This window comes from Anas platyrhynchos, chromosome 3, assembly GCF_047663525.1.
Source record: "Anas platyrhynchos isolate ZD024472 breed Pekin duck chromosome 3, IASCAAS_PekinDuck_T2T, whole genome shotgun sequence".
NCBI lineage: Eukaryota > Metazoa > Chordata > Aves > Anseriformes > Anatidae > Anas > Anas platyrhynchos.
Window position 1 is genome coordinate 57,606,513 of NC_092589.1, and position 12,951 is coordinate 57,619,463.

Sequence of the window (12,951 nt, forward strand, 5' to 3'; positions counted from 1 at the left end):
AACCGCCTCAAAAACTACTGTGAATATGGCTTTAATAACACAGGCGTCCCCTGTGGGCCATGGCCTGCCCTTTATCGGCCTCATGTCTGTGCTTGGCAGCCCAGCACCATCGCTTGTCTTTGATGCAATTCTGCCGTGCCAGTTGTTCCTGAAATAGCCCTGTTCCCTGGCAGTCAGGCTCAGTGCACGAACTTTATCCTCTTCCCATGCATGCTTTGTAGCAAAGATTCCTTTCCATGCTCAAAACCCTCACCTTTGTGGGAGCTCTGCTGGATGATAGAAACTGATAACACGTTCATCCTCATTTTCAGCCCCTCAATACCATTCCTGCCCGCTGGGGTTCGGCACCATCACTTTTATTCAATGCAGGTTTGAGCAAGCCACGGCTGCCTTCAGCCAGGTGTGTACATTGGGTGCCATACACACAGGTCCTTGGTGCCCAGGACCAAGGCAATGCACATCGACCTGCCTGTGCATACATCATGCATCATTAGCATCAGCATCCTGCATTAGTTATTAGTTATTATTAGTTATTAGACTGCAGGCTGGCTGTAGCAGGTGATGCTTGCCCAGTCCCACACTGTGGCTTCCCCCAGGCCAACTCTGCCTGACCGCAGGGGTCTGGGGGTTTCTAGCTAGCAAAACTTTGAGATGTTGAGCATTCCCCATTTGGGGATGGGGTATGCTGAGCTATAAGAGCACTTGCAGTTAATTATTCTTCATTTATGCCTGTTTTTGGAGTGAGCACATTTTCTGCATTAATTTCTTGACGTGAACATCAGGAGCTGTCAGACTGCGAGAAAGGCTGGGTTTAACACATTTTGCTTTTTCTGGAAACATTCCTGCTCGGAGCCTGCACAGCAGCTCTGCTTGACACCTCCTGGTTTGCCATACGGCTCTATCTTGCAGCCCGGAGTCATCCTGCAGCCAGGAGGGACAGGTGCAGCTCAGACACTGAATAAGTGCGCAGGAGACACTTCTCTGTTTCCTTTAATGCTGTAAATTACTATGTGATGCAAGCCAAAAATAACTCATTCCCCTCCTAAACCATACAAGCTCGGGGAGCAGAATAGAGGAGCTATCTGACCCTGCAGGGAAAAGGGGCTGACGAAGTCTCTATAGGAAGGAGAGCAGATCAGCATCCCTGCACTGGCTGGTGCTGGGTGTCTGGAGGGGCAGTCATGCCCTGCTCCAGTTCCAAGTCCCTGCCTTCTTCAGCCTCCACTGCTGGCTTCAGCAGGCAAGTGGTCTTGGTGCTTCATTTACCCACAGGACCTTTCTCCCATTTTTGCATTTCTGCCAGAAGCATGGTGAGGGGGGAACTGCCACCTTCCCTGCCCCAAGTCTTGCCTCCACAGCCAGCTTGGCTGCCCAAGGAACTGCTCTAGGCAATGTGGGCAAGAGAGTTGGGATGATTTTTGATCTGGATCTGCTCCCCTGGGTGGCTGCCTGCTTCTTCTGCCCCTAGAGGTGGTGCTAATCCCACCAAACAGCCTGGGCAGAGCCTCAGCTGCTTCCCTGCCACCTGCTCCACAGTGTTAATGGCCACAGAGGCCCCAAAACAGCTCCTCTCACAAGAGGAAGTATCACTGCCACATTTGGGTCAATGAATACACCAAACCCCTGAGGTGCAGAGGAGGCCTGAGTGAAAGTCAGTTAACCCAGCTTCCTCTGAGCCACAAGCGCAGTCCCTCCCTGAGACCTCCCAGCCTTGTGGCCAAGCTATTGTTGGCTTAACCATGACGTGAAGCAACACAGGAGGCCCACAAGGCCCTAAGGAAAGAAATGTCTTTTGTATTCTGTAAAAGGTTGCCTGCGTGACAAAATGTCCTGTCAGTACTGATATGCTGGGGTCTTGAGGCAGTGCTCCAGAAATGCTGAAGTGCTGCCTGCAGACATGTGCTAGGGCCTCTGCACCTACAGGGGCATGCATGGAAAAGCTTCTCTTGCACTCACTAGCAGGGAAATTGCCTCAAGTCAGAGAGAAAAACCCACCTGCAAAAAGCAGTCATCTTTCAGGATTCAGAGCCATCACAGCTAAGAAAGTGGAGTATCTCCTGATTTTTTCTGTGAAGAAACATGTACTAATACCACAGAGAACTTGGTGGAGCATTACACTTCATAGCTGCTTGTCTGCTGGGATGAATTTCAGGTGGAAGCAAAAGGTTTTGTGAGCCAATTGCCAGACCCATGGACTGTCCAGTCCTTAGGGTTCCTGGTCTCAATGATGATTTTCCCTTTTCCCTGAATAGGTTCACAAGCTACTTGAGTGGGAAAATGCAGGTGATTACAGCAACTGAACCATAATTCATTTCCAGAAAATGGATGAGTTTATTCACCTTGCAGATTCAACTACCTAGAGACCAGTTTCCTTCAGCTCTCAAACCAATTCCTGCTGTAGCAGCAGTTCCAAATTTGAAGAGTGGTTTCTTGGGATAAAGTCACTGCAGGTCTGGTTTCTGGCTGTGGCTTCAAATGCAGTTAGAGAAGATGAGAGGAGTGGCATACCGAAGATGGCACTGAGCTGGGCTTTCAGGAGAGTGAGGCAGGTCTGATTCACAGCTTTTTTTGGTGTGACACTGGGAAAGTCACTTAATTAACCGCTGTCAGCATTCACTGAACCTCCCTGCAGAGATGCTGGATCCCATCCCAGCACCGAAGATCTGATTCCTGTCATCGTTCGACCACATTTAGTCGCCTTTTGTTTTTTCTTGTTGTCGTTGTTGTTTTTTGATGGTGTGACAGACTTGCCCCGCCAAGCTGAGAAAGCTTGGGGAAATAACCACATGGGTGCAGAGAGGGTGAGTCATGAGGACTGGCAGCAGAGACCCCTGTGTAGGGCTGTGGCTGTGGGAGGTGGGGACATGGCTTGCTGGCCGCAGGGATGAAGTGGGCAGGTGTGGGTGACTCAAGTGACGGATAAACAAGAGCTCTGAAGGTGAAATCGGGGGGGTTACTGGTAACACCCGGGAGTTTTATGGGTCATCTCAAATCTTCAATTTCCTTTCTATACCCTCCTCCTACTTGTTCTTGAGAACCACGCTTCTTCTGCCCTTCAGGTTTTTTTCTTCATTCACTCTTACTCTCTTCTTCCATGTTTCTTCTTTTCTGTGTTTATTCTAGCTAAATGCTAAATGCTCCTTCTTTAGCCAGCTGATGAGTGTTATGTGAGATTTCTTTCATAGACAGACTGGTGGGAAAATAACAAGTGAAAAAATAATCCTATTACAGCACCAACTTCATGGAAGCGTAGTGGGTAGGGTGCTGCCTGGCAGGGGAAGTGTGGGCCTCCATCCCCTTCTCTGCTTATTAATAACATAGCATTCTCCCTGTTTGCTAATAACATAAGTAATAATTACCAAGCACTTCATATTAATTGAGAGCACTTTACTTGAGAAGCAGCTTTGTGAAAACAGCCCTGTTTATAAACATCTCTGCACACATACTAAGCTTCTTGTGTTGGTTGATTCAAAACAGTTCGTAGGAACTGTTCTGATAAGAAACTCAAAAGCTGGCTGACATTATTACAGAAGACGTCTTCGGAAATATTACGCTTTTGTTGAAAACAAAATATTAAAAGTATAACCCAAACTAAAAAGATTTTCAATGGGGAAAAAAAAAAGTCATCACCATTACTACAGACTTTAAAGCTTTCACTCTACCCATTTTCCAACATTTCCACGAGCTCTCGGTACTTGGCCTGTGTGACTCTCTTTTGTGCTGTTAATGTATTACAGTCTCATGAAAGCTGCAGTACAAATTTGTTCCAAGAGCACCCAAGCCACGTTTTCACATCAGTAAAGCTAGGCACATTTTGAAGCAGCATGGCACTGCCACTGCCACCACACACACTTGTGGCTCAAAGACCAGTTATTGGCAGCTGTGAAGTGTCTGGGTTCCCCATAGACGCAGGGAACCATCCCATCGGGGCATTCATGAAGCTGCTGGAGGGGCTTCAGGTGTTTATGCCCTTTCCCTACTTGTCACCATTCCCTTCTGGACATTATAGCCAGCGATAGTGAGTGGGAGCTCACAGCCCTGGCACTGAGTCCGCTAACTCTGTGTGGTTGTGCAGGGGTTTGGTGGCTGAGCTATGCTGGAGGTTTTCCCCTGCCGAACATCTGGGAGCACTCATGTGCTCTGCTTCACCTGCAGGCCCAGGGGAGCAGGGTGCTCACCTCGTGGGCAGGACCCAGCTGCTGGGAAGCACCCGTTTCTTCCCCGGTGCAGAACCACACCTTGAGCCACACCAGGCAGTTTCTGCTTCCACCAACACAGATAGTTTTAAACCAACAGTGTCGAACTTTCATTATGCACCCAAGCCTCCGTTGTAACCTAGCTTATCCCTAAACAGCGACCCTTTCATTTTGTTTCAAATTGAAACTCTCAGGCAAGCCAGAAAAGGTTTTTCAGACTTCTTCTGCAAACACACGGCTATTCCTCTGTGTGTACAACAAGAAGTGTGCAGAGATGAATGCAACATCCTTGCTTCTGTGGGATGCATCTAGGACTCAGCTGAGCCCACTGTGATTTCAGACATCTGGGGCTATCACATCTGTATCCAAAAGCACTCCATGGCACTCACAAGCTACTTTTAGAAAACAAGGTTCTGTATTCTTTGAAAAGTGTCATAACTAGAAAAGAGACACTGTAAAATACTTCAGTAGGGTGGTGTCTTCAGTGCTGTGTCCCTGTCAAAGGACCAGGGTGAGAAGAAATAGCCTCAAACTGAGACATATGCTGACAAAAATCAGGAGCATTGCATCCGAGGTCTTGATAAAAGCTAATTAACACTTGTGACAGCTTACATCCTGTCTGACAGTGGAAAGGAAACACACCGTAGGCGTCCCGATGCTGACATTCATGCCTGGCATTTCCCCAAGCTATCACCACCGCACATGCAGCATCACCGGCAGCGTGTCTGCGCACGGGCTGCCCACACCTCCTCCAGGCTGGGACAGCATCTTCTGTCTGACAGGGGTCTCAAAAGGACGAGGTGTGTACAGCCCTGCCAGGCCCATCAGGAGTGTCAGCAGCCCTAAGCATTGCTTGGGGTGTGCCAGAAGCTCCTCAGGACCTCCAACCAGGTCCTCCCCATGCTCAGCAGCACAAAGCTGCCCGTGGAGGTCTGCTCAGATGTTCCTGGCATGGCTCTGCCTGGGCCAGCAGCTCCCCAGCACCATCTGGAGGCTGGCATGAGCTGGCAGTCCCCAGCAAGCAGCCTGAACAAGGTCTCCCTGCTTGGCAGGGCGATGGCATTGAACAGCAGAGATGTCAACAGGTCACATCCGTGCCAGGTCGCCCCCGTGCCAGGTCCATGCAATGTGCCAGTGTTGCCATGGCTGGAGTTCGGCATCTCCCTAGCATGCAGGGGAGGGCACTAGGAAAGACATCCTCTGCCATGGGCATGGGAGGGTCTGGACATGCTGCTGGTACATCCCCACTCTCGTTATCTCCCTTTCCCACACAGTAAATTCACTTTCCCCCTGTTCACTGCATGTAGTTCCAGACCTGGGCATGAGGCTCATGCTAGGAGAGCGTTTAGGAGGCTAGGGACATGATATCAGCACTGTATGCTTACTGTCCCTGGGGCTGTATGCAGCACCACAGCCCTTCAGCAGGTCTTGCAAGACTGCTCCTCATGTCTCTGGCACATGACTGCTTCTGGGGCATGTAGGGCAACCCTGGCTTCTCCACAGATGCTGGAGACTTTCACCTTGATCACCGGCAATGCTCTCCCCTGTGGGGATGAAAGGTTTGTTACCAAAGGCAAAGACAGAATGGTTTCCTTTCTGAAGACACATCACAGAGCTGCATGTTTCCTTTGCGCTCACAAAACCAGTGCTTGCCTCCTTCAACGTCACTGGGCACCAACCCCAGGTGAAACCAGAGCCTGGTGGAAAGGCAGGCTGGTGGAAAGCCAGGCTCTGCTCTGTCGGCTCTCATGGCAGTGGGCTAGGCCTGGTCACCTCGGCTAGGCCTGGTCACCTCTTGGCTGAACTGAGCCATATAGCTCTTGTCCCCCCCCTTGCTCAGGACATGGTCCCTCAGGCAAGTGCCCTCTCCCTGACAGAGAGCTCCCAGTGCTCACTGAAACTTGAAGAGCCAGGCAAGTGTCATCTCAGCAGGGTGAGATGGCTCCAGGCTTGTTTGGGGGTCAGACTCAAGCTGTGCCATGGTGTCAGCCCGTACAGGCTATTTCAGCCACCAGCATGAATGGAGCCAAAGGATTTCCACCCACTCCACTGCTGTGCTCTCACATCTGGCAAGCTTTTAAGCCCTGTTTTAAGCAGTTAATCACTGCCAGACAATTTCCTGCCAGCTAGAAAAGTACGTAGCATCCAAACTCAGCCAAGCTCAGGTGCCTGCAGCCTCATGTGGCTGCGAGAGACCCAGACAGGCTCAGTCTGTAAGAAGACCAAGGTCGAAATGGGTAAGCATGATCAAACGACTCTCATCACTACATGACACCTCCTACTCCTACTCCTTCTCCCATCCACAAATCACCTCCCACAAACAGCATCTTTTGCTTCAGTCTCCACAAAACTGGCTGATAGTAAATGTCAACCAAAGCAGTGAAACCTTTGCAAATTTGCCACAGCCCTGAGCTCCCTGACACCACACGGCCTGCACTGCAAACGAGGCTCCAGGAGGAAGCAGCACATCCCATACACGTGGGTGTGCTCCTCTCATTGCACGAGGGGAAGGTGTTACTGGAGCATTGCTCGTGTCTCTCATGCTGCATATGACTCTGTCACCTGTTCTTCAGGGGGAAAGATATGTGGCAAATTGTGGGTGAGGCGGGGGACAACCAAATGAAGCTGAAGTTTTCTGACGTGGGCAAACTTTCATGTGCCTTGAAGGCAGAGTTCACACCGTATTGCCCTGACTCTGCTCTCTTTGAGGTCCCTGAAGATTTGAGTGTTACCAGTCAAGGAAACCACATATAAATGAGGCAGAAATTCCAGCTATGCTTCTTAACCTCCTGTAAAACAGACTGGGAGGTGTAGGATCCCAAGGCAGAATCAGCCCAGTTCACAACATGCTGGAGGTTCTCCTTGCTTCTGCTTCCAAAGATGTGCCATACCTATGGGCTGAATGATGGAAGGCAAACAGGGAACAGAAAAGTGTCTTCAGCTATGAAGCCATGTGTGAACTTGCTGGATCAGGTGCCAGAATGGAAAGTCTTGCCCCCCTTCTCCTCCTTTGAGGCAGTAGCTGCATTTTTCTGCCTTAATGTAACTGTCTATTGACTACCCAAGCCAACTGAGGACCCTGGCATAGTGTGAGTAGTCCTGCACTTTTTTATTATTATTATTTTTAATGGAAACATAGGATCCTGAGCTCCTCTGCAGTGACCACGTAGAGGCATCCTGGCACTGGAGGGTGATGGAGAGGTGCCTCCTGCTCTTCCTTGAGTCCATTGCTATTGCCAGGTTCAAGTGAGAAGACAAGAGCACAGCTGTCCTCCTTCCATGCCACGGCTCATGACCATCCCACAAGGCTTCCCTTGCCTTGCATTCACCCAGACGTTGCAGTGAGGCTTCCCAGCTGGGTCTGATTTCCCAGCATCACCAGAGCTGGCCTTTATCTGGTGACTATGGCAGCGCTATGTGTTGAGCAGGTGTCCTGCAGTCACTTGGCCCAAGCAAAAGGTCTCACAGTGTAGTCTCAGCATAAATCCAGAGGTGTGGCACTGAATTCCTCCAAATCAGAGGTTGGACTTGATGATCTTGAGGTCTCTTCCAACCTAGAAATTCTGTGATTCTGTGAAAGGAACTGGCAGAACAAGGATAGGAGTGCAGAAATTAGCCCTATAAAGCTGCAGCCTGAGGCAATGCTGCTCTTTTTGCACAGGAAAGAAATGGCAGTCACCAAGATTTCAAGCACTTGGTGCAAAGCAAGGGATTTGAGGAAGCCTTTGACTTAAAGTACTTCCCAGGTGCACAGCGTCTGGATGGCTATTTCATTTTAAACCAGTTACAGGCATAAAGGCAAACTATTCAAATAGTTAAAAAACAACAGCTTAAACTATTGTTTTTCTAAGCCTCTTGTACCCACCCTAATCCCAGAAAACTCATCCAAAAAGACTCCTTATCCCTGTCCTTGCTGTGTATCAACAGCATGCCAGTCCTTTCATTCTTAGAAATGCTCTTGATCAAAATTGCTCATCTCTATGAGTGCTCATCTCTCTGCACTGTGCCTTCATATAGGGGAAATTTATCAACAGCTGTAGGAGGTTCACTTTAGGTTTCCTTGAGATTGCAGGTGTGAAGCTGCACAGAGGTCTCCTGAGCCTACAGGTCTGTCAGTAACACAAAATGGGCTTTGCCAGAGGGTGGCACAGAGCTTTGCCCCTCCTTGTGTTGGCTGTCCACAGCCTCGTTTTAATTTGCATAGATAAGGGAAGCAAGGAGAGGCTACTTATTGTAAAGTCTCTTGCAGCTGTTTATTAGCAAAATAACTACTTTCAGTGAAGTCTCCTTTGATTTTACCACAGTCTGTGGATGGGCAGCCTGCAAATATTAGCTGTTTTTACTGCCTACTGCTCCTTAGTGAACTCATGGGGCTGTCAATGGTGCCTGGTCTCTCTCTCCTCAAAAAGACTTTCCCCCCCAGTGCGTGAACCTGTCTGAAATGGGGATGTGCAAAAGGGATTTGTGAGCCATGACACACAAACTGAATTATTGTGATGTCCTGTAGTGTCAAAACCCTGATGTTCAGGTGTATAAAAAACAATTAGCAGAAGTATAGAGACTAATTTTAGCTCAGAAATGTGTTTGAAGCATTGGATGTGAAAGACTGTGGACACTCTGGTGTCTGCACTTTCTAAAGGGCTTGGAAAGTTGGCAAAACTGTAGAAATATCCCATAAAAAGCTGCTGCAGGCTTTGATAAAGCTCTGTAGTGAGAATATAAAGGATATCAGCCCAGGTAGATAAAACAAGGAAGGTTAGGAGATGACTCAGGGTATGTGTGTGAATTTACTCACAAGGGGAAAACATCTGCCACCAGGACCTCTTGAATTTAGCAGAGGCAGGCATTAGGAGAAGTGGCAGCTGTCTGAGCTGGGAAAAGTAAAATATGGAAATAACCACACAGGTAATAAACAGAAGTATTTAATTACAGCCAGTGACACTTTTTTCTTGGCTCTGGATCTCAGGTCCAGAAACCTGCTGACAAGCACCTATCTGTCCTGGGCTAACACCAATAACCCTACTTCCCTGAAACAAGGTATATACACTGATTATGTCACAAATATCAAGTCAAATCGCAGAACGTTTTTTTTACTTCTTATACTTCTGTATTTTTATCTCTAAAAATAGTCCCTGAAAGCCCCTACCTTAAGTGCTTTTTCAAAAAATTACAAAAATAACAAAAAAAAAAAACAAACCCTCTCCAGTCGGTTATAAACAGAGGATGGGAAAATCCTACACTTGACTAATTGTAGTACCGCGACCTGACTTCGTCTTCGGGGATTTCTCAAAGTTCAGCTTCTTCATGAGTTAAGAGCCAAACTGAAAGTGAAAATCTGGCTGTGTTTGGTTGGAGCTGTGTTACACGAACCGCAGGTGAGCTGGGCAAATCTGCCACTCCACGTTTACTGACATGAACCAAGCAAAACAAACAGGTCTTTTTGGAGCTGGTTTGAGGAAGAAACTTGAAAAGAGTTTTCTTAAGAACAGCTGGCTCAGAATCTCTGTTTTTGGAAGGCTGCTGGGGACTTTCTTGGTGAAAATGGAAGAGGTGCAGGAAGTTGACTTACATGGTAAATGGCTGGTTTTCAGCTGAGGAAACCTTATTTTTTTTCAGTGAAAGGATTTTTCATTTGGTTAAACCTCTTACAATGCGAAAGTCATTTCCAAAACAGTTTTAGTCTTCCCTTCATTTTGTAAAGAGACAAATCATATGAATTTTCCCTCAACACTTGTGTCCCTTTGACCTGGCTGGGGCTCAGCACAAAGCTGTCCTGGGGGAGCACCTGCAGCATCACTACTCTGCTCATGGACCCAGACCACGCAAATGGACACACTACTGCCCCCATCTCTACCCCACCAAACTTCAGAAAGCCTAATGCAGGCTTCTCTAGGCTGTTTGTGTTAGGTTATGAATATATTTCCCAGGAAAGCAGTAGCAAAATCATAGTTTCAGAAGAATTACTGATGTTACTCAAAGCTGTAACCTTTTTGCACCCACTGTGCTGGGGCTATAATCTGCCTACGCAGCGACCTGGTCCCCAGTTAATCGTGGTGCCCTGGTTTGGCTGAGCCCCAGGCACTGTGCTATAATAAGCAATGTTTATAATAATTATAGCAATGACTAGATCAACATGAGCGTCAGTCAAGCATACCCACCCTCAGACCCCCAGAGCAGTCTCTCTATATTTAACATACTGACACAGTCACCTTTCATTAGCAAAACAGTTGAATGACTCTTTATCGAGCATTTAACCGTCTGTCACTGGCTTTCGTATCAGCCATCTGATGTTGCCCATTTTATTTGTGAAAGGCAAGCATTCATTTCTGAAGGGTGACTTGTACAAAGCCTGCGCTCACTTGAGGAAGTCATTCACTGATAGCCACAGCTCTTGCACTGCACAGTCAGTCATGGGCAGCTCTTCCTCCTACTCCACTTTTGTATTGGGACTTCTCCATTCAGACCCACATAACACTCTCTAGTCCAGATGCTACCTAGGGAGCAGGCCCTTCCAAACAACTGGGTGTGGAAGAAACAGCAACTCTGCTTATTTTATAGAGATTTTGAAGCATAATCATTCAAGAATATACTTAAAGCAGAAAGGGAATTTCCCTGGACAGGCTTGGTCTGAGGGGGGCTGCTAACAGTCCTACTAGGGAATCCACAGCACGGTAAAGTAAGGTCAAACCTTTAAATAGATTTCATCTGCTTCACAGACCATAAATGTTCCTCTGGATTCTGCTGAGTAAAGTGCTTGTTCAGGGTCTCATTTGTTTGTTTGTTTGTTTGTTTTTGTAAGTTTTGTAAATGGAGGCAAATGAAGAAAGCTTGGCACATGGAGGGAAGCTATGCTTCTTAAGCCCTTTATCCTCCCAAAAATGCATCAAGAGCCTGGTACACTGTGTAGGTCAACATTCAGAAAATGCTGCCACTCAAGCCAGGTGCCAGCTGGATTCCTAGTAATCTAGTATATAAATAGAGCTGGTTAGGGACTTTCAGCAAAGTATTTGCCCAGCGGACCAGGACAGCTCTTTTGTAGCAATAAAAGGAAAGGTTTTCTGAACCCTAGCAGACAGCATGTGTTACGAAGTACAGTGTTCTCTAGTATCTAGGGGAATTTTTTTCTTCTTTGCATCTGCTCAGTATGTGCGTTTCTAAAGTCTGCATAGCTCATACATCTAGTAAAAATGATCACATCCTCCTTCTATGTCCTGTCCAGGTAATTGTTGTGAATGCACCACAAAACAGGCTTATTTCCCTGGCAGCACGGGAGAAAGGGACTCTGTGTCTCCCTGAAAAAGGGAGGATGGGAGAATCGACCCTGCCTTTCGGAGAGGGCTCATCTCACACAAGGTCCAGCCTTACAGTATTGATATCCTCACCTGGGCTGGTTACACCGGCTCCCTTTCTAGTGCATAGAGGGAGATCCCCACCTTTAAAACTTGTTTTAGACCTGCTTTAGGATGAGATGATTATAAACAGCTGGCTGGCCGTGTTTTGTTGTGTGGGTTGAACGCCTAAATGCATGCATGTATGGGTACACACACAGCCTCCCACCCACCCACGCACTGACAACACGGCAGTGTACAGCAGCACACTCAGTGTTCATGTTATCCACCCTGGAGAAGATTTTAGCTTCCTACAGAGCTTCCCTGCATTCTGCCCTTTCATTCTTTCTTCCCATTTGCTCCTTTCTGGCAGGAAGGATCTGCTTTTATTCTCGGGAAGACCCTCAGCTGGGGTAAAATTATCAGCTAAGCTCTAAATCCTGGGGGGAGAAAAAGATACCAACTTTCTGAAAGAATTTCTGCCATGGTCTGACACTGAAAACACTTTTAGACAGCCTTTCTCTTTGCAGGGGTAAACATGCAGCCTTCTCACAGGTCAGCTAGCCCACCACAGCTCTCTGAGTTATCGCTCTCCTCCTACATTCAAACAAGTTGGCGTTTCTTCATCAAGCCTGCACTTCTCAAATTACTCAGGGGGAACTTAACTTACCGGTCTGAAGGTCTGGGAAATAACAGAGGCTACACCTCCTGATTCAGCCTCAGTTGTACTAATGGACAAAGTGGCTCTTGTGTTTCTCATCAATACTATTCATTTCTGCTGAGAAGTGACTCGGCAGGGAGAGCTGACTGAAAAAGAGCAGAAAGATCTAAATGTATTCCTATCTAATTTCTTCTCAAAGTCTGTTCAGATGTAGTTTTTCATTTCCATTGTTTGGGGTAATTAAACAAGTTTCAGTTATTGTATTAGATAAACTTCCCATCAGAAATCCCCTGATAAGCAGAATTCTTACAATTGATTTGCAATGTCACTTTTGCGATACTGAGATATGGCTTTGGTCTTTTTTCTGCTTAGAAGCACAAGGAGGAGCAAGTTTTTCCTGGATCTTTAGTTGTGTGTATTTTTTTGTTTGTTTGTTTGTTTGTTTGTTTTTTCCAGTAGAACTGTCAACAGTTGTTAATTTTGTCTTTGTTTTTCTTGACCTCTTCTTGGCTGACAGAAGAAGGTGAATGAAAACATTTTCATCTACCTTCTTGAAGCAGACACATTAAAAAAGCTGAATTTTAAAGAGCCTTCAAGGAAGAAATTGAGTAATTAAACACAGAATTTTGACTATATGGTAGTTCAAGCATTTTTCATCTTGCTTATGTTATGTGAATGAACTAAAGCAATAGTCAAACCCATTAATTCACTTTGTTAGTCATTCTTTAGCACCACAAGCACTGTTTTCTGTATGCTGCTCTTCAGA